This window comes from Anolis sagrei, chromosome 5 (assembly GCF_037176765.1).
Source record: "Anolis sagrei isolate rAnoSag1 chromosome 5, rAnoSag1.mat, whole genome shotgun sequence".
Lineage (NCBI taxonomy): Eukaryota > Metazoa > Chordata > Lepidosauria > Squamata > Dactyloidae > Anolis > Anolis sagrei.
The window spans coordinates 156,617,278-156,643,778 of NC_090025.1; positions in this window are offsets into that span (position 1 = coordinate 156,617,278).

The following is a 26,501-nucleotide window of genomic DNA, read 5'->3' on the forward strand; positions in this document are numbered from 1 at the left end:
AGCTGGCAGCTGGTAATTTTGTCAGCACTGTTTGTGTTTAAGTGCAGGCCAAGGTCTTTAGGCACTGCATCCAGTGTGCCAATCACCACTGGGAAGACCTTTACTGGTTTGTGCCAGAGTCTTTGAAGTTCAATTTTTAAATCCTCACATCGTGTCAGCTTTTCCAGTTGTTTCTCTGCAATCCTGCTGTCACCTGGGATTGCAACATCGATGATCCATACTTTGTTTTTTAACATGATTGTGAGGTCAGGAGTATTATGCTCCAAAACCCTGTCTGTCTGAATCCGGAAGTCCCAGAGGAGTTTGGTGTGTAACCTTTTCCGGCTTGTGATCCCACAGTTCTTTGTCGCAGGCAGATAGTATTTGTGGCACAAGTTCCAATGAATCATCTGAGCAATGGTGTTATGCTTCTGTTTGTAGTCTGTCTGCGCAATCTTCTTACAGCAGCTGAGGATAAGATCTATTGCTTCATCTGCTTTCTTGCAGAGTCTACATTTGGGATCTGTTGTCAACTTTTCAATTCTGGCTTTGATGGCATTGGTTTGAATGGCTTGTTCTTGGGCTGCCAGAATCAGGCCCTCCCTTGTCTCCTTTTTCAGAGTTCCATTTGTGAGCCACAACCATGTTATTTCTTTGTCAATTTGGCTCTCAATTTTTCCCAGGAACTGTCCATGGAGAGCCTTCTTTTGCTAGTTTTCTCTTCTGCTCTGGATTGTGTTTTTACGGTATTCGCTCTTTGTCTTTTGCACTTTAAGCAGTTTACTACTATTGACTTCCCTCAATGTTGGTTCTTGACTGCCTTTCACATAATCTGCCAATGCATGTTTCTCTTCTTCTACCATTTGTTTCACTTGCAGAAACCCTCTGCCTCCTGATTTTCTGGGCAGGTAAAGTCTGTCGACATCACTACGTGGGTGTAATGCGTAGTGGATTGTCATCGGTTTTCTTGTTTTTCTGTCCAGATCATCCAACTCTGCTTGTGTCCAGTTCACAACCCCAGCAGTGTATCTAATGATGGGGATGGCCCAGGTGTTGATAGCCTTGATCATATTTCCGCCATTTAATTTGCTCTTCAAAACCTTTCTGACTCTTTGGATATATTCTTTGCTGACCACATTTTTCACTTGCCTATGCTTGATATTGTCCAGCTGTAGTATGCCCAGATATTTATATTCTTCAGGCTGATTGCACTTTATGGTTTATCCGTTTGGCATCTCTATACCCTCGCTATGTGTAATTTTCCCTTTCTTTAATGCCACTGTGGCATATTTGTCTACTGTAGCCAACTGGGATAAATCACTGACCACTCACCACTATTTCTTCTTCTTCATCATCATCATCATCATCATCATCATCATTATTATTAAACTACATTTATACCCTGCTCTTCTTACCCCAATGGGGGACAGGGCAGCTTACAGACCATGGCATAAAATGCCACATTACACATGTAATAATAAACATGGCATATTAATTTAAACAATTAGTATATCAATTTAAACATACAGTAATAAACATGACTTATGAATTGAACAATTAAAATCTAAATATAATTAAAAAGCTTAAAACTAAACATTCAGTCCCAACCGAAGTGGGCTGATGACATATTGATCAAACAATCAATTAAACAATTCAAATATAAATATAATAAAACAGTTTAAAAGTAAACATATTCCAAGCTTCATGCTAACAACAATGTAATTTAGGAAAGGAAAGGAAAGGAAAGGAAAGGAAAGGAAAGGAAAGGAAAGGAAAGGAAAGGAAAGGGATGATGCAAGGTTTTACAAAGTCCTTGGGATGTTTCTTTTAAAGGGAATTAGAATAATACAATCATAGAGTTGGAAGAGACCTTGTGGGCCATCTAGTCCAACCCCCAGCCAAGAAGCAGGAAAATTGCATTAACAGTTACTTTTCTCGTTCGTGTCATCAACAAATAGTTCATTCGTTGTCAGTTACTGTAGCCAACCGGGATAAATGACTGAACACTCACCACTAACAAGTTACGGTGAATATTGTGCTCTCAAAAATATAGAAAATACAGGAGGATGCTTTGCTTCACCCAAGCAGACAAATATGTTGCATCCTGGCAGCACTTTTTGCACCCCTCACCTATGCTCTCACAAACAGACAGTGTACTCATATAATGCAGTTTAAATTAATTGAATTGCATTATATGAGTCTGGACTAGCCATATGATGCAGTTTCAAACTGCATTGTAAGGCAGTGTAGATGGGGCATGACTCCCTTTCTGGTGGCAGCTCCCTCCCTTGGGGGCACTCTTCTGCTGCTGAGTGACACTTCACAAAACAAGAGCAGCCACACATCTGACCTTGCTCTTCACCCACCTTTTGTTCAGCTTGCATCAAAACACACTCAACACATTCTCCAACATTCCACAAAATAAAACCAGGACAAATGCATCCAGGCAATATCAGATGTGATAACGGACAAACATTATTAATCAGAAAGTACAGAAAAGGTAGGAGAGGCTGCAACAGTTTTCTTTTCCCTGAACCTCCCCTCCTCCCAGTGATGAGTTGAGTGTTAAATTACTCATACATTTTGAACTCAGTGTCCAGGGACTGAAGTAAACTTATGACAAAGTAGGAAAGTGAAAGGAGGATAGAGAAACTGGGACACCAGAAGAAGTGGAATGGTAGAGGATTCAATTGGGACTGCTCCTGCCAAATTGCAAAATTTGGGGGGTTATGTACACAGGAGTAGCAAGAAATCCTATTTATGTTCCATTGAGAAGTAGTTATAATTACAGACCTTCCTTTTAGGGCTCAATTGTTAACACTACTCCTCTTTGTTATTAGATGTAACCAGTTACTAAATCAAATAATTTACAATGTTGCTCCCTATTTCTTTTTACATCTTTATATATGCTGAGCATAATCAAAAGAATATGGGCCATGCTTAAGTTTTCTTGGGGCCCCTCCACACAGACCTATATCCCAGAATATCAAGGCAGGAAATCCCACATTATCTGAGTGTGGATTCAGATAACCCAATTCAAAGCAGATGTTGTGGGATTTTCTGCCTTCATATTCTGGGATATAGGGCTGTGTGGAAGGGCCCTTGAAATAATGAAACTTAATGTGAAGAGATGTTGGGTCAACACCCTGCTTTCTTGTCCCACTGCGCAAACTGCAGCCATATGATTAGCCAGAAGAACAGTAAGCTGTAATGTCTCCCCAACCACTGAAGTAGCTGAGATAAATCTTCTTACCTAGGGGCCCTTCCACAGAATTATATAACCCAGAATATCACGGCAGAAAATCCCACAATATCTGCTTTGAACTGGTTTATCTGAGTCCACACTGCCATATATTCCAGTTCAAAGCAGAAAATGTGGGATTTTTTTTCAGCTGTGTAGAAGGGGCCCTAGACAGGTTTGCTTGCATAATAACAAATAAAAAGCCTGCAGTTTGGAGTGAAATTTTGTCTGCAGAATTATAGTCCTTGTTGCCAATGGCTTCATACTGGCAGTTAGCTAGTTTCTGATTCCATTGAGATTTCTTCCAATTAAGATCGTAATTTTTCTGTAGAAAGGTTAACATTAGAAAAGAGTAAGAATTTTGTTTCAGTTCATTGTCATCAAGAATTTGCCAACATCTACAAGTTTCCATTTACCTGGATGGGAAGAATGTTAAAAATGCAGATGTCAGGTGTAGTCGATTTCAAAATATGAAACAATTAAGTGATCCAGGCCTTGTTGCTATAAAACCTAACTCTTGAATCTCTAGAATGGAAACCTTACATATTCTATTATGTTGTCACTTCTTTTCTCACCAATGTCTCCTAATCTTTCAAGTTTCTATGGCCAGCACCTATGGTCATCTCTCTGCAAGGTATAGTTCTACCTTCTGATTTTGATGGATTAAAATTTAATGAGAATATTTTCCAAATCTTAGGTGGAAATGAGAAATACTAAAACTTACAGATTTTTTTTCATAGTCAAGAAAGAGAGAATTTGCAAAATCAAGAGGAATTGATGGATCCCTCTGTCACCAATTAACATAAGGAAAGAAAATAAATGGATTGTTTAGAGCAGGAGTAAAGAACCTTTATTGAAGCGAATACTGTGTTTCCTCAGGCACACTCTTTGGACGTGTGTAAAGCAACAATTTCTCTCATTTCATTACCCCTTTCTGAGTCGCACTTTCTTAATCCTTCATTGCTAACCAGTGGATTGACAGGGCAGGGTAAGGCTGGTAATCTGTTGAAATAATTGCTTTCAGAAGACTTAGGCACATATCCCTAAGGCTAGACTCCCACTTCTTGGTAGCTTAAGAAAGAATAGTTTTCCAAACTTAGGTTTCATGTGTCTTGATGACTCTACAGGTTTGATGTCTGGTGTAACCAAAGCAATTCATAACTTGGAAATGTCTTGAGGCTTTTACCTGCTAAGGTTTCAGGACAACACTTGTTTTTAAATTCAAAAAAATACATTTCTATTAGATTCATAGAGATGCTGGCTTGGACCGTGGCTGTATTTACAAGGCAACAACGACATATGGACTAAAACTGAGGCAATACAGAGCAGATTAATGCCATAATATTGCAGCAAGATGATACACTAATATGTGGATTTTCCCATGATTTTTTTAATCAAAAGATTTCTATCCAATTCCTACATCTTTTCTGCCAAGAAAGCCTGTCTTTCTAGCAAGCAAAAGTAGTTATAAAGACAGCTAATGTCAAGGTCTTTGAGTCTATAAACAAGCCACAGTAATTGTTTAATTATTGTTTTGCAATTGAAAATTTGAAAGCACTGCTCATAGTGGAGCTCTGCTTTGAATTCCCCAGTTATGTGAACAGCAGTGTAATTCTTTTCTAAGTTTCTTCATGAAGGGAACAATGAGTAATTCTCGCAATTTTCTTCACTTTGTGACAAAGTATTTGAAAATATCATAGTTTTTAGAATCCATTTGCAAATCCAGGCTTTTCTGTATAAAATTTACACATGGTTTCGTTGTGCAGAAAACAGCCTTTTCAGTACATGATTTAGAATGTTTGCCCAGAACACATTTCTACACAGAAATATTTTTGCAGAATAATTTGATTCCATGCAAATCAAGAGTGCATGGATTTTACACAAAGTCCAAAATTCCAGCATTTTCTGCATATGAAATAGTGCCTTCTGAATATATAAAGGTTTTTTCCTGTGCAACACAATGTACAAACTTTGCATAAAGTAACTTCTGAATCCCAAAGATTCTTGTCAGTCAATAATTCTTAGTATTTTTGACCATTTGTGAATATAAAAATATTCACAAATGGTCAAAAATACTAAGAATATTCTTTCAATCCTCCTTCATGAAGGAAGTAGATTATCAGAAATCACTTAGAGCTTAGGTGGGGAATTTCAAAACCTGGTGCTGAATTTGGCCTTCCCAGGTTTCCATTTGGACTTCTGGTGCTCTTCAGCTGATCAAACCCCTTGAACTATGACATCATAATTTAGTAGCTTCCTAATTTTGTTCTGCCACCCCCTCTAAAAGAGTGAAATTACCAAATATGCTATTATTTTGTTCCCTCCCTTTTACTGCTGGCCACAGTCATCTCTGCAATGTACGCCACAAGAACTTCTCTGCAATCTAATTCAGTCAGCAGGTTCACCATTCTGGGCTTTTCAGTGGTTGCACCCACTTTATGAAATGGTCTTAAATAGAGAATTGTCAGGTCCTAACAATGAAAGAAAACAATTAACTATAAGTTTTACTAGATATTCAATAAACTTTAGCCCAGTGTTTTTATAATTCATTCAGAGATCATTTTAAATATTATTATTGTATTATTGTCTTTCTTGTCTTGAGCTTCTCTTTGAAGAAATAGGAAGTATATACATAAAGAAACAAATGTTCAAGGCCAAGGCAAAGGAAGTCAGTAGGTATGTATATTGCTGTGCAGGCATGTAGCCGGGAGGGGGGGGGGCTTGAGGGGCTTCAGCCCCCCCCCCCCTGAAATTCTCATGGTGGTTCGCGAAAAGGCCTTACTGGTGCATTATTTAAACTGTTATGTTTATTCATATCATGATCTAGGCTAGACCCTCTTTCACTCAGACTCAGCCCCCCCCCGAAACTCAGCCCCCCCGAACCCCCCCCCTGAAAAAAAATCAGCCCCCCCCCCCCCGAAACGAAATCCTGGCTACGGGCCTGTTGCTGTGTGAATGGCCACTAGAGTCTAAGCTCTCATCCTGTGATATCCTGCTAAAGGCATCTTTTGAATTTAGATGTAGCAGCAACTCCAAGCTTGTGCTAGATTCAGTTCCAAAAACTGCTATGAGCTTTATTGGTATTGAATTGGTACTTCAAGCGTAGGCAGGGAAATACTGGAATTTTTTAGTTGCATCCCAACTGAATTAGACCTCTGAGCAGTAAATTCTATCTGGTTCATCCTAGAGGTCCCTTGACTAACAGTTTCCTTGAATTTTGGTGAACTCTTGGTGCAGATGTAACAACTGGAAGATGGATTCTCACGTTTATATAGGGCATCACTAAACAAAGGAAACTGAACTGCACAAGTGTGCCTATTACCCATCCTAATAGATATGAGAACAACAGAAGCAAGTCATTAACAAGAAAGTTTCCTTCTGTTCTCTGTTCCCAGCCACTTCTATGACCTTGGGCTAGCAGGGCCTACTGAACATAAAATAACCCTTTTTATATGTTTGCACAGCCATTAACATTTAGCTAGAATGCTGATAAGGATTCTAGAGGCAATGGGCAAATTCCAAATGGGTGCGTTTTTTTCCTTTTCCCAATGATCATTTGGTAGATGACTGCACTCATTGATCCTGCAAAAGGTTTGCCTTATGTTAGAGAACAATGCATAAGACTCAACATTAAAATGTTTTATAAAATACAAGTAGTACTTTTCCAAGTCTAGGCATTTTTACACATTCTCTTACAACAGTGCCAGTGCGCTTGAAATTAATGCAACAAGCTCTTAAACACCATTTAATGGCTTTTATTATAAAGATCACTTGGTTACTTATACAGCAAAGTAATTAAAGAAGGCATGCACTTCATTCCTGTTCAGAAAACAATTGAAAGAGATTACATATATGCTTAATCATGAAAAGTCAAAAGAAGAAAATCCTTAAGAAATAAAAATACTCATACTTTTTCCTGGCACCCTAATGGAAATCTGAATGACTTTTGTTATCTGCAAAGGCAGTCTGCATCTAAAATAAAACAAAACAGAATTCATGTTGCCAGTCCAAAAGATGCTGTTTTAACAATGTTGAATACTGCTGTGAACAGACTGAACAAAAATATTTTTTCTGCAGTAAATATAGAGTTGCTACTAGAATGCTATGTGCATTGGAATTATGTTTATCACAGTAACAAGGCACCATAGGGGGGATACAAGTTGAATACCCTTTATTTGAAATGCTTTGAGACATAAATATTTTGGATCTTCTCAGATTTTGGAATGCATACATTTGCATATATGTATGTAATGAAACATTTTAGAGATAGGTTATAAGTCTCTTAATAAATTTGTTTCATATACCTTACAAACAAATCATTGTCCATGCATAGGAGACAACTGAAATATCAATGGGAAGTTCAAGTCAGTCTATCCCCCTTGTTTACTCTAGGGAATGTTTGAATAGGACTAGCATTTTATTATTACCCATATAATCCAATCTAACCAAAGAAATAATGTCCCACAAAGATTCCTGAGCTACAGCATTCACACAAAGGAAACCTTCAGTGTTTTCCTAATTCCGTTCATGGAGGGAGGAACACCTGTTCTGAAAATCTATTGCTGACAAAAAGATGGACCTTACAATCTAAGTACCATTTGCTCCCAACCCAGCAAAATAACGAGTCAACACAACTATGGGCAAATTTATTGAACAGTTTCTATGTGAACTGCCAATCAATTTAAGGGCATGAACTTGGTGTGTAATGAAACCAAGGCAGTGGCTATCCAAGACCTGCTCCTCATCTATCAAGGGCAAGACACCGTGGTCCCTGGCTGCAACAAACTGTTGATTCCAGGGCGACCATTCAGGGAAACAGATGGATAATTCCATCCCAAATCCAGAGGATATTGTGACCAGAACTTTCCCTGCTCAAGGCCATTATTGTTGACCCTCACCTCAATTCTTTCAACAGCAGATGAGGGTTCCCGTTCATGGCCTACACCACAACAGGGTGCCTAAGGTGCACACCAAGATGTAAACCTATCCCTGTTTTTCTGCATGATCACATGTTTAAAGCCCAGTCACCCAATTTGCCTTGGACTGAACAATGTAGGGTAGGCGGAAAAAAAACTCTAGAACTCCTACTCGATCCCATTGGTGACCTTTAAAGTATGCTGTTAAAGGGCAGGAGGGTGGATCAAAACTGAACTCAGGAATGCAGAGCAGGGCGGGGAATGTGACAATGCTGACCCTGCCCCCCTTCAAGTTCCAGCCGGGGCTATTTTACAGCTTTCCCTTTGCTGGAAGGGAGCAAAGTGCCCCCCCCCTCATTTTGAGAGGGGGAAGCAACTTACTAGAGATTGGAGTCTTGCTGCTTTCCAGATGTTATTGAACTGTAACTTATAGCATAGTCAGTGGTAAATGCTGGGAGTTGTACTGGAACAATGGCTGGAATCTTGCATGGGGAGACATACATCTGAAATGTAGTTACATTTCTGTAGCTATGTCAGTGCTATCCTCTCAAGCCCACCTTCTAAGAAATGCAGCCCCTTCTACCATGTGGCTATTTTTGTTGTTGAAAAGCAAAGGGCTTGGTAGGAAAAGATAGTTATTTTACTGGACATGCTGCAACAGGCAAAATCCAAGAACTTAAGAAGACTCCTTAGAAGGTCCCTGCATATTTTGTCTTTCCAGAACATCCAGATATGAGAAAATAGCATTTCAACTGATTCCTATGCTCTCCAACAACTTGGAACTGGGGCTGTGTCATTTAAAAGGTGGATTGGGGGATTTTAGTCATTGCATGCTCAGTAAAGAACTGCTATATCCCTGACTGCATACCCACTAACTCCCTTTTTCTACTGCCAAGGTGTGTGTGTGGGGGGGGGGGGGGGTAGTAAATTCGAGGTTCTAAGAGTTGATGTTCAAACTCTAGATCACTATGCATCTGGAACCTTACAAGGAAGAGATATGCTGAGAAGGTGACTAGACAAGACTTGTTTCCCCCTTTCTTCCATTCTTCTTGCCTGTCATCCACTTAAAATTGTGCCCAATCAAATTGGCTGTTTTGGGGCTTCATACATACAAGGGCCATTAACCTACTTAGTTTAAAGAGCAAAATCATGATGTAAGACATGCACATACATGATCTGAACACTTGCAAAAGGAAAGCTGACACATGCACTGCTGTTCACAGAGAGGATTTCCTTTTGCATATAATTCTGTTTTCCATATTGATTGATGTGGCATCAAGAATGGGATTGCTCAGTTTGGTTTCCATCGTGGTGCTGTTGTAAAGTAAGCAAATATCAATTATGTATATTGCATAGTTTGCTGTAAAGGCAATGGAACAAGATGTCCAAATCCATCCAATTTTCTGCTAAACCTTAATGGCCTGAACTTTCCCATATACTAGTTCACAGACAGAGCTCTTATAATATGTTAAAAATGAAAAATTAGAAATGGAAGTGCAATGTCCTAACAGTGTGTTGTTGCCATGCTACGTGCGCAGCCACACATTTTATTGCAATCATAATTTTTGTAAACTGCATCAGGCTTCATCAAAGGCTGTCCCCTCAGGTTAAGCAGGCTGCATAAAAATATCTCCTGTATTTTTTTAAAAAAAACTTCCCTTATCTTTTGTTTGAATGGGAATCGAGTTGGCTTAAGTCTCATTTTTAAAGATATTAACACTTTTTTTTCTTAATTTGCTTCCCTTTTTCAAGTGTGACCTTTTGTATGGGGTCCTTTTCCACTCTTTTCTTTCATGTCCTTTTCATGTTTCCTCTCCTTTGTTTCACCCACAACTCCATCCTTCCTAAGAGCGTTTACTGTCATTTCAGCCTTTCATTTCCCAGCTTTTACTTTACCATAGAAATTAACATTGAAAAAGGAGAGAGAGCTTTGACAGAAAAGAAGTTATAACATTGAAAAGAAAGTTGAAGGATCGTAAACAAGAAAATAAAATAAAAGAAAGATTATATGTTAAGGTTCTATTTCTCATCTTTGTGGCTCAAAAAAGAAACATTTTGTTGTTGCCATTGTTTAACCTGCATAGAAATACATTTTTTTCAGTATAATAAAAAATATCCTGAAAATGTGCTGCTTCTTACAGTGAGGCAGTGTGCTAAAATCCCTAATGTGCTATATGGGAATTTATTTTTAAGATCCGGAAAAGAGGGCAGATGCACCTGCCTCAAGACTACCATGGCAAAGTACCAAACCCTTGGTGACTAATTCAATTTGTTTTCCTGAAGCTGACTCACTATTATATAACATGAAGCATTATTGTCTAAATCTGTTAATGCTGATTTATAGACAGATTGACTCTTTTGTATAAAGATGCCTAAAAGCTGCTACCTCTTTTATAAATCAGCATTACCTGAGAGAGTCTGTTTTCAGTGGAGGAGATAGATGTAGCTAATCAATATAAGGAATTTGATTGATAGTTGTTCCTGTTACCATTAACCAAGCGTATCTATAGACATGCCATCTCTCCCTCTCCATACTTTCCTCTTCCCTTTTACAGCTAAGGATTTGAATTAGAGACTCTAAACTATGAAATTGATCTTTCCCAGGTGTGAGCAATTTATTTTCTTAAGATCGATCCTGCAAAGTGTTCTATGACCTCATTGCTAACGGATGCTGAGTACCTGGAGACATGCTTGGAGGAGGACAAGGCTCCCTCTAACAACCAATTGTTGGTAGTAGGCTTCATATGAGCAGTCAGATGTACTTTCTTTTAAAAGTGCATTCATTTGTGTTTCGTTTAAATTAGGAATCAGCAGCTCTCAGATCCCAGGCTAGATACAAACCCTTTGGGAAGATGAAAGCTGACCCATGCATTGTTGGTATCATTTTCTACTTGATTCAAGTTCCTTACCTCCTTCAAGTAGGAAATAAAAGAGAGGGGAAACAAGGTTGGCTGTACAAATTATAAGAAGAAGGAAGGAGGCCTCTTGATAAGCTAACAAGAAAAAGTAGGTTTTGTGTTGATTGGCCTTCATCATCCCTGCTCTAGACCAACTTTGTGATCTCAATGTTTAAATGCACCTTTGAGAGGCTTCTGATCTACATTGTTAAAATGAGTACTTATAGTTCCAATGCCTTTTTAGAATAAATCATCAGGAGGATGGAAACCCCGGTGGCACAATGAGTTAAACCCTTGTGCTGGCAGGACTGAAGACCGACAGGTCAGAGGTTTAGATCCATGAAGAGCGTGGATGAGCTTCATCTCCCCATGTGGGGACATGAGAGAAGCAAGGATGGTAAAACATCAAAACATCCGGGCATCCCCTGGGCAATGTCCTTGTGGACGGCCAATTTTCTCACACTAGAAGCGACTTGCAGTTTCTCAAGTCACTCCTGACACACACAAAAATGAGGATGTTTTGAGTTATTAATTAATTAATTCATCTGATCTTCCACAAACCACAGAACAAGCATGATGTTCCTCATGACAGCTTTATTTGTCTGCTTGTGATTGCTTCCACTGAATAATATATAGCTGTCTTATTACAGCACTAAGGAATATGTGGCCTTCCAGAGTCCATAGAAATGCAACTTCTACTAGCCCTAGTAAACTGAGGTGAATGGAAGGGTGATTTGAAACTGAATGAGATCTGGAGAGCTATATGGTCTGGAGAGCTATATGGAGAGCTGCTCTTCTTCAGCAGCTGTGTAACAGATAGATATCAATAGGTGGATATGATCGATAATAAAAACTTGGTGAAAGTGACAGATAACTAGAAACTGGAGATGTCTGCTGTGCACAGAGTCACCGTTAAAAATGTGGGGATTGCATGGAGCACATGAGCCACTCACATGAATGCTGTTATACCTATCTTGCAGATGCAACATGGAAATCATATACTTTTGGGAACAGGGTACTCTATTTTCTGTTGATATTGGTGCTCTCTCAAGAGTGGGCCATGTTTGATGTTCATGCTGAAAGCTACACCATGACTAAAGTTCTCAACCACACATAACCTGCTGTTTTCAGCCTATTTCATTATTTTATCAGCCAAAAATGATCTCAACATGTAAGAGAAGCTTGCCTCTTCCATCATTTCTGCCAGAGTACTAAACTATTTTCAGTTTTTATGTTGATTGCCTCAGCTGTTTCAGCCCTCAATAACTGCTCTGAAAATTCTTTTATATCTGTGCTACACACGTTATCATTTCCGATTCATCTAAAAAGCCATTTACACCTATTCTTATTCTCTTTATAACCCATTCTCATACCCAGCTGTTCTTTTCTCCTTTCTGCTCAGTTCTTTCCTTTGAAGCTCACATACTGAAGGGTGTTTTTTATGCACTTGAAAGAAGTAGGTATGCTGCTTAAAACATTTAAGAGAAATCTTGCTATCTCCCCATGTAGGTGCCTATGAAACTGTTTGCTCAATAAAAAGAAATCTTTGGACAGTGTTATTGAAAACAAGCTTCTTGTCTTTGTTCAGGGTCATTTACTCCTTCGTGCCTTTGAGCCAAGCAAAGAAACAGACCTGGAATTAAAAGAATCTGTATCTAGTCATCTCATTTCCACATATCTTAGGTTTGTTTTTTGTTTTTTTTAATGTCAGGAGCGACTAGAGAAACTGCAAGTTGCTTCTGGTGTGAGAGAATTGGCTGTCTGCAAGGACATTGCCCAGATGTTTTTGATGTTTTACCATCCTTATGGGAGGCTTCTCTCATGTCCCTGTATGAGGAGCTGGAGCTGACAGAGGGTGCTCATCCGCACTCTCCCCAGATTCGAACCTGCGACCTGTCAGTCTTCAGTCCTGTCAGCACAAGGGTTTAACCCGTTGTGCCACCAGGGGCTCCTACTTATCTTACATGCTGACATGGGTTCCATGTTAATGTGGTTTTTGTCCGAAGTCATCCAAGATACTACATTTATTGTGAGGAAGGGCTATATAACATTTAAAGAAGTCTAAAACATAGGGTGCATCTACACTGTAGAATCCATGCAGTTTGACATCACTTTAACTGGGAGTTATTGTTTGGTGAGGCACCAGTACTCTTTGTCAGAGAAGGTTAAAGGCATTGGGAAACTATAACTGCAGTCATACTGTAGACATGCTCATAAAGGAGGTTCACCACCGACCGCACTGCCATGAAAGTCACTAATCACAAGATCCTCCTGAATTTCATAGAAACTATGAACAGTCCAGCTGGTTATAGTGTTTCAAGGAATAGGTTTTTTCTGTGTGTTTATGAGCAATTGATAAATAGGTTTTCTCCTTATAAAAATATTACTTTCTGGTTTCAAATAGGCGAAGAAGTACGATAAGAATGGTAATCCTATATTTCCTTTCCTACCTTTTTTATTCAAAAAGTAATAAACTATCAGCTATGACATCATCTGTGCCTGCTCCTTATCTAACAATTCTCAATTGTTTAGTGAGTAATTCAATTAATGTCATCTCCAAACCTGCATATGCGATGGAGTTCCATTTTCATTCACTGTTAAGATTGTTAATAGTTTAATGTTATTTGAATAGTTGTCTTTTGTATGTTGTAATTATATTGCTTTCATTTTAATTTCTAAATTGCCTTGGGTTCCAGCTTTTTGGGGTAAGGGAAGGTATAAAATGAATAATAATGTCAGAAATCCAATTGGGCACTTACATCTTCATAAGCAGACCTACATCTGCAAGCACTCGGCAGTTCTGTAATATGTCTATATCCAATAAAGGGCTGCTGTTATGTTACTACATGGGGAACATATTGAGAGCAATCCACAACAGCAACAACATCAGGATTATTGTGCACTTACTAGGGAGCGATGACACACATTGATAGAGCCCAATCCACATTAGGACACTCTTATAGTGTCCCCATTATACATTCGTTATTTCTTGGTGTCTCTCCTACACAGCTAAGTATACATAAAGTTATATAATGTGTCCCATGTTAGCGTACTCTGACCAATAGTGTACTGGCCAGGGTGTCAGCTTGACCAATGACAAGTGCACCCTCTTAAACATTAAATAACATGTTGAAAATGTTAATGACCTTTTTTAGCTTGAAAATATAATAGAGGTTCAAATATTATTACTGTATGCAACTAAAATTTACATTGTATTACTATTTTTAATAAAAAATAATATCATTTTGTGATGATACTTTATATTTAAGAATATAAAAAATAACTCTAAAAATAATTCTGATTTGGGTTATGTGAGGCCGACACATTGTGTGTGTGTGTGTGTGTGTGTGTGCATGTGCGTGTGTGTGTGTCAGGAGCAACTTGAGAAACTGCAAGTCGCTTCTGGTGTGAGAGAATTGGCTGCCTCCAAGGACGTTGCCCAGGGGACACTTGGATGTTTTACCATCCTGTGGGAGGCTTCTCTCATGTCCCTCATTATTTATTTATTTATTTATTTATTTATTTATTTATTTATTTATTTGTATACCGCTTTTCTCAGCCATTCAGCGACTCAGAGCGGTTAACAACAAACATTGGCAAAAATTCAATGCAAACATCATACAGCCATTTAAAAGACAATTAACACAATAATACACTAAGCAAATAACATCAATAACCATCAATAAACATCAATAGAAAACTCACTAGCGTCTCATAACTAAAATCATAATCCAAGTTCGTCATCCGTTGTTCCGATTCCTATGATTCATTGTAATTCATTGCACTGCCTATTCAAACGCCTGTTCAAATAACCAGGTTTTCACTTTCTTCTGAAATGCCATTAATGAAGGAGCTGATCTGATGTCTGTGGGTAGGGTGTTCCACAGCCGAGGGGCCACCACCAGGTAGGCCCTGTCCCTTGTCCCCACCAACTGCACCTGAGTTGCAGACAGGATCGAGAGCAGGGCCTCCCCAGAAGATCTTAAAGTCCTGGTGGGTTCATGGGAAGCTGTAGCTGGCAGATGGGACCTCACCCCACTCCCCAGATTCAAGCTGCTGACCTTTCATTCAGCATTCCTGCTGGACAAGGGTTTAACCCGCTGTGCCACTGGGGACTCATACATTATATAGACTCGGCTCTTTTGTTGATGGGCTCCATTTAGCAACCAACATTTTTAGATCCAGTCAATTACTGATTCTGTCAATAATACCATTAGTCAACATAGCATCCAAGTCAAAGATTGCAGCCATCTAGCATGAGGTATAACACAAAACAGTGTATGAAAAACAGAAGAAGAAAAAGCTACAGCAGGACTGAGGCATTTCATATTGCACCTATGAGAAAATGAGATCTGAATTTGTTTTCTGTTACTTTCTAAGCAACTTTGGTTCTTCTTAAATAAAAAAAAAAACAGAGTCACAAAGATAACGCAAGAAAATTGTGTTTGGTAAAGCCCTATTCTGAACCTCTCGCCCCACATGAAACTAACCTTGTAACTTGGAATGAAGGAAATGTCAAAAGAACAGATACCCGAAGCGCCTGCCTGGCCAGTCTTATTGGGTTAAACTAACTTTTTGTTGCTATGCACGTATCTTTACAATAAATGTGCCCCCCCCCCCAAGATCTTTGGAAATTAGCCCCAAAGATATTATCTTTAGTCAGAACATAGTGGGTAAAAGACACTAACATAAATTTCTATAAAGATATAAGCCAAGATGATGAGTTCTGAAGATCTGATGTTTATTAAAGTGTTTATTGGAGCCTAGTGGTCCAGTAACAAATGATACAATAAAACAAACTGAGTTATTTCCAATAAACAAAACTACACACCACTAGAATATTTGATCTATTTTTTAAAATCCTCTGATTTTGTGACCTTCTGAAACCTTTCTCCACATTTGAATTAGCACTGTACTGCTGGAGGATATTGAGCCATTCAGCAGGGGAATAAGTAGCCAGATGCCTTCCTACAATATAGTAATAGTTAAATTGTCAGTATCCGTTGTTACCCATAGGCAATCAGTGGGATTTGTAAATTCAATAGAAATGCTACTTTTCTGAAAAACAACCACAAAGTCTGGTTGTGTTTGTCTCTAGCTACAAAATAAATGTCTTATTTTCTACAAAAAGCAGGTATCAAAGCTCAGGTTCACACAAAAGCCGTGGTCTAAGAGCCCTGGGTGTTTAGATATATAAGGAGAAACTGGTCCATTTGAGAAAATGGCCTCCTTTCCTTTGCTATTACTTCATGTCCTCCAAAGCTTTAATGCTGAAGACAAGTTCTAAAATAGAATTCTATTTTCCAAGATCCACAGTATCCAGAACTACCTCAATACAGCAATGCCTGGGTTTAGTGCAATGTTTCTCAACCTTCCTAATGCCATGACCCCTTAATATAGTTCCTCGTGTTGTGGTGACTCCCAACCATAAACAATTGTGTTGCTCTTTCATAACTGTAATGTTGCTACTGTTATGAATCATAATGTAAATACGTGATCTTCAGGATGTATTTTCATTCACCAGACCAAATTTGGCACAAACACCCGATACACCAAAAATCGAATACTGGTGGAGTTGGGGGAGATAGATTTTGTCATTTGGGAATTGTAGGGATTACTGTGATTGATAGTTCAGAAACAATCAAAGAACATTCTGAACTCCACCAGCAATAGAAGTGAACCAAACTTGGAACCCAAAACTTCCATGACCAACAGAAAGGGTTTGGTGGGCATTCACCTTGAATTTTGGAGTTGTAGTTCACCTACATCCAGAGAGCACTGTGGACTCAAACAGTGATGGATCTGGAGCAAACTTGGCACGAATCCTCAATATGCACAAATTGAACACTGGTGGAGTTTGGAGAAAATAGACCTTGACATAATTGCTGGAATTTATAGTTCACCTACAATCAAAGAGCAGTCTGAACCCCCCAACGATAGAATTGGGCCAAACTTCCCACACAGAACCCCCGTGATCAACAAAAAAATTGTTTTTGATGATCTTTGGTGACCCCTCTGACACTCCTCTCGTGATCCCCCTCTCCCAGGGTCCTGACCCCCAGGTTCAGAAATGCTGGTGTAGTAGTTTGGGGCAGGGGAAACTCTCCCATGCATACTCTGCAGTATATTTGAAGCCGAAGGCTTTGAACATGGAGAACTAAGAGGGACCCCAGAAACAAAATGAGGCAGATAAAGCAAAAACAACAGTAGTAAAATGGTAGGTGCTTAAAAAATCCAATTCCCGATCCATTCTAAGGGATCTATGGGTCGTGCAGCTAAGCTAAAAATGGATTAATACACATACACATATACATGGATTTTTTCACCCTCTGATATGGAGAATAGTTGAAATAAGACAGGAAATCAGGTTCTGGATAAAAGGACTTTGGAGATTTCTGCTGCTCTGGTTTCTATAGGAGTTTTTTTTATCATCTTTTTGGGGATCTTTCCCTTTTGTCTAGAATTCCTACCATTGCTTTGCCTGCACTGGAAATTTCCCTTCTTGCTTTGCCTTTGCCCATCTTCAAATCTCTCTGTGTGCTTTTCCACTCCACCTGTATTTATTCCTATTTCTAATTTGGGATCTGTCTCCAGGAGTGAAAAATACACCTCTGAATGGGACCTGAATGTTGTCCTAGGTTTAAAAAAAGGTGGGGGGGGGGGGCTCCATGTGCTTGAAGTGATGTTTGCAAAAGGCCAGATATGAACAGGAACTTTCTGGAAATGGCTTCAAATGACTCTTAAATGGTCCTCTGAGCAAACCATGGAGTTGCCACTGTGCACCTGTGTCCTATTTTGAGCCAATTTCCCAAGATATGTAAGCACGGATTGCTCTCCTAAATGCTACAATATGCCATTTCCTTCTTTCTCAGCAGGGGTGGGGTGGGTCATTCATAGGAAAGTTCCAGTTTGTACTTCCAAGTTGGCCAAGGCCTGCTTGCAAGACATACTTACTGAGCATAGCTCATAACATATGCTCATTTCTGTAAATCAGAAGGGCTAATCTCTGCTATAACTGCAGAGCACCTCACTGGAAAGATTTTCTAGATAACTTCATGTTCTACAGGGCAAAATGTCTGCTACCTAGAGTGCCAGAAAGTTCCCATTTCTATGTTGTGCCATAAAGAAGTGTATATGATACAGCTATGACAGTATTGTAGATCAACAATGCCATCATAGCATAGTGACTAACCATTATCAAGGAGAATTGTTCAAAAAGAATAAGGCTACTATAAATGTAACTCTGGACTTACTCAATTTTCAGATTGCTTGGGGAATGTCCATGCAGCTAGGACAATGATGGAAATAACCTAACTAAAATTATGTGAGCCAGTATGGTGTAGTGGTTTGAGTGGTTTGTAGGCCTGGGGATCCAGAAGACCAAGTTCAGAACCCTGGTCAGCCGTGGACACCCAATGGGTAAGTCATACTCTCTGAGCCTCAGAGAAAGGCAAAGGCAAGCCCCCTCCAAACAAATCAAGAATATCCTGCAATAATTTGCCTTATCATAAGTTGGAAATCACTTGAAAGCATGTAACAATGCAAAAATTAACATCAATGAAGTCATTAATTAAGTTGGAAATTTTCTAACAAATTTCTAAAGGATCAACTTACTTGAAAGTTTTTAATACCTACAGACATAAGGAATTGATTTAACTTGATTTTCTGGTAAACTTTAGCATGAAGTTAATTACAGGATTAAGTTACTAATTGAGTTATTGATTAATTCAATGAGAGAATGCTAATTAATCAATAGTTTTGGCCTTTTCCAATGGTTGTTTATTCACAGCCTAGTTCTCCTGAATTTTCACAAAACAACTTTTGTTGAGGAGATTATAAAATTTCTGAACAGGAGAGAAAAGAGAAGGGGCAAAATCCCTGTGCTGGATTTTCTGGTGGTGGCCTGAACAGTGAAAACAAGTACTCTATATTACAAATAAAGAGTATCTCTAATGCATGTTAACCCTACCAGTTTTATAGTTTAGTAAACTAATAGCAATATAAATTTTTAGTTTATTTAGTTGTACTTTTTGTTTGTGTTTTACCTTTTGTTAATCTTTTTTCTGGGAGAAGTATTATTTTTAATAAACTTGCATAAAGAAAATAGTCATATTAGGCTTGTAGGAAAAATGGAAGGGGGCAATCATACATCTTGATGCTGGCCAAGGATCAAGTCATAGTGGCCCTATAAATCTAAGACCTTTAATTAAGAGCAGTTCGAAGGAGGTGAATTTTATTGAGATCTTTTGAAACAAGCAGTCTCCGTAATTAAACCATTCCTTCACTCCATCTCATGGCTAAAACTAATATATACAAATTACTGGCATCGGGAATTTGTTTTTATCTTCCATATGCTGAAATTTTACCATACAGCAATAAATGAAGGTAGAAAACAAAAATAATTAACTTGCCCTCTTTGTTAGAAAAGTTCTAACTTAATTTATGGCCTTAATTTATTAGCAGTTAATTAATTAGATAGTTTCTATCTTTTCTCCAGTTTTGGAGCAGCATGTTTTTGCAGTCGTATTCTGCCTGTGGGCCTCAAACAGGCATCTGGGTGCCTACTAAAAACAGGTAATGGGATCAAGGAGACCTCTGATCTCACCCAGAACAGTTCACAAAGGCATGTCATGCCTTCCAACGACATAGCAGATTCCATAATTATTAAAATATTGAATATTTTTAAAGTTGTGTGGGAATATGAAACTACAAAAACAACTATTACCACTGCAATAACTTAGAATATTTTCCAACTGTTCTGATTTTGTTAAGGTTTTCAGAACAACTAGCAGTTCATGGAAATCCAAATAAATGTCTATGTTCTTTTGTCTGTTTTCATTTTCACAGAAATTTCATCCTCTGGTCTATTGTTTGAATTCAGTTCCACTGAAATCTCATTCCCCTAGTCAGTATTTCATTAACTTCTAATCTGAATTTGTCTTTTGATATAATTGATTAAATTGGATGTGTCCATTTGCCTCTAGTGGGTATCCAAAAGCCAGAGTGGTTAACTATTACTTTACAAATGCCGTGTGTTATAGCAACAATTCATAAAAGGGTTTCTTTGTGCTGCTGGTTGTAGTGTGGCCCATAAAATGTTGCTTGGCTAGATGCTATTTTTGTGTCTTTTGCTGTCTCACATGATTTACTGATTTTCTGGTAAAGAAGATACTCACTGAATATAAAGGTGGTCCGCATATCAAAAAGAAGGTGGAATTGAGTTCTTTGGTTCTTGTAATAGTTGAGTCTTTAAGTTATCTATCACTATCATTATGGTTGTTTTTATTCCAGCACATCTATTTTCTTTTCCTGTGCTTCTCTTGCTGGTGCATTCATTTTAACACCAATTTGCTGCTGGCTTTCAGAAAGTGTGTGGCCTTCCTTCTATGGTAGATGGATTATTATGAGATGGACTTCAAATTTGTTTAGTGTGTGAAAGAGAGAGAAGTGACCTGAGTGAGTGGACATATGTCAAAAGAAAAATCAAGTCAAGCAAGGAGGTTGAAAATTATGACAGGAGTTGAAGGTGAACTTATATTAGAAACAATGAGGCTTTTAGAACCAGCTGATGGATTCAAAACAGGAGATATTTACAACCATAGAGACAGGCTACGAAATTTATGCTAATGGCTACATTTTTATAAGGGTCACAGAAAAAAGGCAATGGGGTGAGTTTCTTTTTGCAATGTTGTGATCATTTCTGTTAGTGGCTGTAAACCAAAGAAAGAAGATTGCATCCAAAGAAAGGTTTTGTTGTTATAATTCGACATTAGCAATTCTTTGGAGGGGAGGAAGCTTCCTGAGATTTTGATCAGATAAATTGGCAGTTCATTAGCAATTTCCAAATTTCAGATAGCTGTCATTACGAATACCTCCTTAGTGCAGGAAGGGCTTTGAAGCTGAGCATAGACCACTGAAGACTATGACAAGGTTGCTAAGGTAACGGTTATGTCCTAAGATTCTTTTTATGCATCAAACTTTCATCTTTCTAATTTTTTATGGGCAAGGCATAGTGAGATGAATGTTAAAATGCAACAGAAAAAAAGAAGTCTGAGATATCTTCAAATGACAGATATGCGTTTGTAGTGTGCAATTTAAATACTCTGATTAAAAACCCCAAAGCATTTTCTCATGAGCAGAGTTTTTGGAATCATGAGAGATTCCACAATCATGTCTTAAAACTTGGGATAGACTTTTGATTCCTTGACTATGGTTTGCCATTCCAATGTTGTGGAATGTGTTTCTGAATCTTCTTAAAGTAACAGTTTTCCTCTCCCCAAGAAATGGGGAGAGAAAAAACATTTGTCTGCCTCACACGAGGCAGGGAGGAGTTCTGGAGGAACCCTCCAGAACATCCGGGGGCGTGGCCTGCTAGCACAGGCCAGGCCCTCCCAGGCTCATTCCGTGCCTGGAAGTTGGAGAGAGAGGTTGCAGAGAAGAGCGAAGACAAGAAGTCTGAAGAGGTTCAGCAAAGAAGAGAAGAAAAGAGGTTAAGGGGATAAGAAGAGCATCTACAGGTCTGTACAGGGGTCCTGGGGGAGGGAGGCTTCACCCACCCACCCCCCTCCCGGACGAAGGCTGGGCCCTTCAGGGCCCTTCACAGAGGCCTTGGTTATGGCAAACAAGGGCACATGTGGCCAGGGGCCTGGAGCTGGGCGGCTTGGCATGCGGCTAGCTCGCAGCGTCAATTTTGGGCGCCGTCCGGGCCGTTGATGGAGGCCATTGTGGGAGATGGGGCGGCCGCCATTTTAGGATAGGCCCAATTTCGTTTGCCACATGGGGCAAAATGAAAGTGAAAGTTATTTCAATTACTTTATTTTGGGCCGGATGCGTGTTATATGTAGTAGGTATGATGTTAAATATACACAGGTAATAGGGGAGTTATACCCTTGGCTACAGAGGTTGCTGACCTAAGGTCGATAGTTCTTATTTGGGAGCAGAGCGAGCTCCCGATGTTAGCCACAGCTCCCAAAAAATGGATCAGGGAGAGAGCTCCTGCTGTTAGATCCAGCTTTTGATACCAAAAAAAAAATGGATCAGGGAGAGAGCTCCTGCTGTTAGATCCAGCTTCTGATACCAAAAAATTAAAATAAAAATAAAATAAAAATTATTAGTTTAAATAGGATCAGAGGGGGAGCTCCTGCTGTTTGATCCAGCTTCTGATACAAAAAAAAATGGATCAGGGAGAGAGCTCCTGCTGTTAGATCCAGCTTTTGATACCAAATAAAATAAAATAAAAATTATTATTTTAAATAGGATCAGAGGGGGAGCTCCTGCTGTTTGATCCAGCTTCTGATACCAATAATAATAATAATAAAATAAAATAAAAATTATTATTTTAAATAGGATCAGAGGGGGAGCTCCTGCTGTTTGATCCAGCTTCTGATACCAAAATAAATAAATAAATAAATAAATATTATTATTTTAAATAGGATCAGAGGGGGAGCTCCTGCTGTTAGATCCAGCTTCTGATACCAAAAAATAAAAATTATTATTTTAAATAGGATCAGAGGGTGAGCTCCTGCTGTTTAATCCAGCTTCTGATACCAAAAAAAAAAAAATGGATCAGGGAGAGAGCTCCTGCTCTTAGATCCAGCAATGAAGTCAAATGGGAAGGGATCAATAAGCCCTGTCGCGGGCCCTGGCCATAAGTATTGCAAGCTCCCGATGGGAGCCTTAACTTATGTGACCTCCCAATGGTACAGTCTTTGCCAGTTGCTACAGGTGAGCTCCCTTGGTTAGCCCCAAATTAGGTTGGCCTTACAGTCGGCCTGTATACTCAAAAAGGAAAATGACTAGAGCAATAAGCCCAGTGGCAGGCCTGGGTTGGTATAGGGGGTCGAGCTCCCGCGGTTAGCCTCTACTTATGTAAACCTTATAGTGGGACTAATTGCAAATGTGAGTAGATCAATAGGCCCCAACGATAGGCTCTGGCTACTGGGGTGCGGGTGAGCTCCGGTTGTCAGCCCCAACTTGTGATAACCTCACAGCAAGACTCAATGCAAATGGGAGTAGATCAATAGGCCCAATGGTAGGCTCCGGCTACTTGGGTGCGGGGCGAGCTCCTGATGTCAGCTCCAACTTGTGATAACCTTACAGCAAGACTCAATGCAAACGTGTTGCCCTATATGTTTAGATATATATAAGGGACAAAGTCTTCGTCAATGTATTATACTGGCGCTATATACTTATTGACACAGTCACTGGTTATTTTTCTTTCAGGATGGCGCCGAAGAAGAATGTGGGCGGCCCTAAAGGATTACAGGGCCAAGGCCTTGTTTAAATATCAAAATATAATATATGGGGCATATGTCAACTACACTGGTCAGGCGTGGCTTGTTTACGATAGCCGCTTTCATTCTGAGGCTGCCATGATGCCTAACAAGCGATGGGACCTCATCGACAGTCAATTGTGGATGGAGGTAATGAATACAACCAGAGCAGTTTCTGGTGAGAAGGCCGATAGCGGCCATACTATACAAAACACTAAAGAGAGTCAACCCTTTCGACAGGGAGGCCCAGCACAACAGCTGCAAAGACAAAAGGGTATGTGCTGGGAATACGCGGCCCAGGGGGCTTGCGCCCGCGAGGACTGTAATTATCAGTATGGGGCATATGTCAACTACACTGGTCAGGCGTGGCTGGTTTACGATAGTCGCTTTCGTTCTGAGGCCGCCACGATGCCTAACAAGAGATGGGACCTCATTGACAGTCAATTGTGGATGGAAGTAATGAATACAACCAGAGCAGTCTCTGGTGAGAAGGCTGATAGCGGCCACACTATACAGAACGATACGGGGAGTCAGCCCTTTTGGCAGGGAGTCCCAGCACAACAGCCGCAAAGACAGAAGAGTATGTGCTGGGAATACGCGGCCCAGGGAGCTTGCGCCCGCGAAGACTGTAAATATCAGCACGCCTGTACAATATGCCAGGGTAACCACGCAACCAATAGTTGTTACAAGGGAAAACCCACAAGAATTGGGCCAAGAGGCGCTCAGTTCAATAGTAAAAACCCAGGACAGGTGAATGTTCAAAGGGGGCCCCAGCCCAATCAAGGCGGGTCCGCTTAGTTGCTGGCCGGAAAGATAGCCTTACAGAGCTGCAGCAAATTACTTGCTTCGCGGCTTTAGGAGGGTTTTCAGATCCCGGCCCGTGGGCCACGTTCCCCCCCCCCCCACCTTTTCTAGCACCAATTTAAAAATCGGTTATAGGCCTAGAAGCTGGGGTCATGAAAAAGATATATAAGGAGATTAAGGAAGGCAGGGTTTTGGGCTTTGGTGCGTTAATAGGGCCACAGTACGGTCGTTAACGCTCGGGACTTAAGCAACTATGGCCCAGCCTGTGCACATCATATTATGAACAGGTTTTATATCATGCGGCGGCGTGGACTGCATGTTTTGCAGCTACGCGTGAGTGAATTGGTGACATTAGCCAATAACGATACCTCACACCGCGCACTTTTGGTTTCCGACTTCAAAGTTTTTCAAGATAGTGTGGAAATCAGAATTAGAACTTCCAAAACAGACCAGAAGTTACGTACGGTCCGTTTCAGCCTAGTTATCATTATCGTCACAGGCCACGCAGGGCTGGCACATAGAAGAAGGGTCCGGGTCTGCGGACAGTTATGTCTTCTGGGCAGTGAGAGAGGCCCACAAGACTGCCTATGGCCAGCACTTGGGTCTCTCTTCCACAGCAACGGTGGAACGGAGAGGCACGAGAAGCCTGCGTTGGGACGGTTTGTGCCCTTTGTTGTTTGATGCCGGGAGTGGTTTTCCTCCTGATGTGTTGGTTATCCACCTCGGTGGTAACGATTTGGGCCTGTTAACAGGCAAAGCCCTCTTTCTGCAAGCACGGGCGGACATTTGAAGGATTTGGTGGTCATGGCCCAGGGTGCACGTCGTTTGGTCTGCTATCATACCTCGTCGCAAGTGCAGAGGCGACGTGGGAAGGCTTGAGGAAGCCAGAAAACGAGTGACACAGGCCATGTGATTATCATACCTCGTCGCAAGTGCAGAGGCGACATGGGAAGGCTTGAGGAAGCCAGAAAACGAGTGACTCAGGCCATGTGATTATCATACCTCGTCGCAAGTGCAGAGGCGACGTGGGAAGGCTTGAGAGAGCCATGAAACGAGTGACTCGGGACATGTGATTGTTCTGATCCATCAGAGGGGTCGTTACATTGAGCACCCAAACAGCACTCGTGACGACGAGAGGTTGTATCGGGGTTTTGGAGTACATCTTTTGGAATTGGGCAACCAATGGTTTCGGCTAGATTTACAGGAAGGTATTTTAGGGGTGTTGGAGGAATTGGTGGGGGATGGGGGCGAAATGGACATTTGCCCCCAATCCGTGGCGTAAATAGATAGGGAAATTCCTTTAGTCGGTGTGCACCTAGGGCACCCCTTTAAGGGGTGAAAGGCCCTTAAGTTAAACACTCACCTACAGTTTAAAGGGGTGAGGTGTAGTTAATGGCCTTTAATGGGAAGGAGTCTCGATACAAGAGCTCTGAAAGAGACTCCTCATTCCTTTCCCTTGATGGTGATACGGTTTGATTACCGAAACCCAGGTGCTTCGCCCGGAAATTGTTATTACGGGTAGTGATACTACCTGGGTTAGGTTACACCAGTTCCTTACACCCTTGAGTTAAGTTAAGAACTTAAATAGGTAACGTTAAATAAAAGTTGCCCAATTTGAATCCAAAGCATTGGTGTTGTGTCTTTTATTCTCGTGTGTTTCTTCGTGGGTTGGCAGACAACAGTTTTCCTCTCCCCAAGAAATGGGGAGAGAAAAAACATTTGTCTGCCTCACACGAGGCAGGGAGGAGTTCTGGAGGAACCCTCCAGAACATCCGGGGGCGTGGCCTGCTAGCACAGGCCAGGCCCTCCCAGGCTCATTCCGTGCCTGGAAGTTGGCCCACCACTCCCGCCCATTAACAGTATATCTTGCGGTTGCCTGCGGAACCGGGTAGGAATTTTTTCCTCTTCTTGTTTTATAGGGGGGGGGTTTTGCCTACCCTATACTGTTTAGGGGCTAGATAGAGGAAGTGGGCTACGCTTTAAATAGGCCAGGCGTAAATAGATAGGGAAATTCCTTTAGTCGGTGTGCACCTAGGGCACCCCTTTAAGGGGTGAAAGGCCCTTAAGTTAAACACTCACCTACAGTTTAAAGGGGTGAGGTGTAGTTAATGGCCTTTAATGGGAAGGAGTCTCGATACAAGAGCTCTGAAAGAGACTCCTCATTCCTTTCCCTTGATGGTGATACGGTTTGATTACCGAAACCCAGGTGCTTCGCCCGGAAATTGTTATTACGGGTAGTGATACTACCTGGGTTAGGTTACACCAGTTCCTTACACCCTTGAGTTAAGTTAAGAACTTAAATAGGTAACGTTAAATAAAAGTTGCCCAATTTGAATCCAAAGCATTGGTGTTGTGTCTTTTATTCTCGTGTGTTTCTTCGTGGGTTGGCAGA